Genomic DNA, 2,601 nt, shown 5'->3' with positions numbered 1-2,601 from the left:
TGCTGAATTCTTGTTGGTAAAGGATGATTATTGTTCTATTTTATTCAATGAACATCATGTGTGCTTTTCTATCAATGAGTAGCTAGATGTTTTGTCCTAGAACTTAGATGTAGTCCTTGATTTTCCTATGATTATTTGATGCTCTTAATCGGATAATCTTGTTGGTATAATTTGGTGTTTTTGAATTTAATTCGTGTGAATAACTGGCCATTAATTGCATGTTTAAGATGTTACATGATGGATTGAAAAATAAAGTGTGATATTAATTGGTAAAAACATCAAACCTTGGTAGTGTTATTTAGAAATAAGGGCACCCCATTGTGACTTTTGTTGAAGACATCTAAAGAACTTAATGAACTCATATTAAAATTAAAGATCACGAAAGTAGGCTTAAGATTAATATGAGTATAGGTGTTGAATCTTGAAAGAGATCATCACATAAAATTGGAGTGTAGTCATTACTACTAACAAGAATAAGACCAATCTATTATGTTAAAATGATCACAGGAAATCAAGTGATGAAATCTATATTCTAGGAGCCCATCAATCATTGTTAACTTAAACCTTAAAACTTTGCATTCGATTTGGTCTTAGGTACTACAACCAATAATCAGTTAATTTAATTGAATTTCAAATTTAATCATTTGAACTTGGCTTGGCTAGATAATATAAGAGATCAGAATTTTGGTACTTGAACCTCTTTCTCGTGGGAACGATACTTTATTTGCCCTTTACTACTACTTACGATCCATACACTTGTGGATTAGTTTTAAGGGACATCAAGTTTTTAGCATTATTGTCAGAGAGGAGTGATTGTTATATCAACGAGAAAAAAATTTCTTATTAATCTGGACTATTTTGTTTGCTTTGTTTTGTTAAAATTTTATGTTCTTGTTTGTTAGTTTTAATTGCTTTAATTTTATTTATTTTGTGTTTCTTGTGTTTCAGGTTATTTTTGGTGCATGAGATGAGGCCATAGTCTGGAGTTGGAGAATTTGGATCCAAAGATCAAATGTACTTTGCACGCACTAAGGAAAGAATGAAGACTAGAGGAAGAACAGCTAATAGTCATGGCCGAGAACCAAATGGCCTTGCATGATCATGCAATGCCTAATATCAATGAGGCTCAGACAAGCATTGTGAAACCAACTATCAATGCCAACAATTTTGAAATCAAACCTAATCTCATTCAGATGGTATAGCAAGAACAATTTGGTGGAGGAACTACAAAGGACCCAAATGAGCACTTATCCAATTTTTTGGAGATATGTGACACTATCAAGATCAATGGAGCTAGTGAGGATGCAATTTGGTTAAGGTTATTTTCTTTTTCTTTAAGGATAAAGTTAAGGCTTGGTTGAGTTTCAAATCTTCAAATTCTTTTACAACATGGAACACCTTGTCACAAGCCTTCTTGCATAAGTATTTTCCCCAGATAAGACTATAAAACTCAGAAATGACATTACTAGTTTTATGCAGTTAGATGGTGAATCTTTGTATGAAGCCTGGGAAAGATATAAAGATTTGCAGAGGAAGTGTCCACATTATGATCTTCCTGATTGGTTGATTGTGCAAACTTTTTATAATGGATTAACGCATTCAGTCAGGATTACTATAGATGCTACTGCAGGAGGTGCCTTGATGGATTAACGCATTCAATCAGGATTACTATAGAAGCTTATGAGTTGTTGGAAGAGATGGCTTCCAATAACTATCAATGGTCAAATGAGAGAGGTATGCCTAAAAGAGCACCAGGTATGTATGATATTGATGGTATCAATATGTTGAATACCAAGGTTGATTCTCTTGTAAAAATGTTTGCTAAGCTTGGTACTGCTAATGTTGTTTCTAACCCTATTTTTAGTTGTGATTGGTGTGGAGGAGCTCACATGAGTTTTGATTGTCAGCAGGTAGAATAAGCTCAGTTTGTTTCTAACTTCAACAGGCAGCAGGGCAATCCCTCTTCCAACACCTACAATCCAGGATGGAGGAATCATCCCAACTTCTCTTAGAAGGATCAAGATAATCAAGGTAGCAGTTTCAAACCTCTTAATGCCCCTGATTTTCAGCCAAGACCTTAAGGAATTGTACAACAACCTGAGAGCAAGCAATCTTGAGAATTGGCTATTGAAAAATTAGCCAATGTGACTTCGGACAGATTTGAGAAATTGGAGGCCAAAATAGATCAGTTGGCTGGTTATAACAGGAACTTGGAAATACAAATGGTGCAGTTAGTAAGTTCAATCAATTCACGTGGACAAGAAAATCCATCTAGTGAGATCGAGGTGAAACCAAAAAAGAACTGTAAAGCAGTCACATTGAGAAGTGGTAAGCAACTTGGTTAGGTAAGTGGTGAGACTATGGTGGGTGATGAAAATAAAATAGAGCACGAAGAAGTTGACAACCCAGCTCTCGGTGAACAAAGTGACAAAGAACCAAACCGGGCTGAGATCGAGTCTACACCACCACCTGTCAAACCTTATGTTCTCCCTATTCCTTTTTCGTAGAGACTTAAGCAAAATATACTAGATAAATAATTTGAGAAGTTTTTGTAAGCGTTTAGGTAACTTCATATTAATATTCTTTTTACAGATGCTTAGG

General features: G+C 35.0%; 1 non-coding gene across 1 annotated transcript; it reads right to left on the bottom strand.

Moving 5' to 3' along the window:
- Positions 1–1,446: 1,446 nt before the first annotated feature.
- Positions 1,447–1,553, bottom strand: LOC114913181 (small nucleolar RNA R71). The gene has a single exon (XR_003799224.1). It is a non-coding gene; the product is annotated as a small nucleolar RNA R71 (small nucleolar RNA).
- Between the last annotated feature and the right edge of the window lie 1,048 nt (positions 1,554–2,601).

Source organism: Elaeis guineensis, chromosome 3 (genome assembly GCF_000442705.2).
Source record: "Elaeis guineensis isolate ETL-2024a chromosome 3, EG11, whole genome shotgun sequence".
In the NCBI taxonomy this organism is placed as follows: Eukaryota; Viridiplantae; Streptophyta; class Magnoliopsida; order Arecales; family Arecaceae; genus Elaeis; species Elaeis guineensis.
The sequence above is the reverse complement of the archived record's forward strand: the minus strand, read 5'-3'. Positions and strand labels throughout refer to the sequence as shown.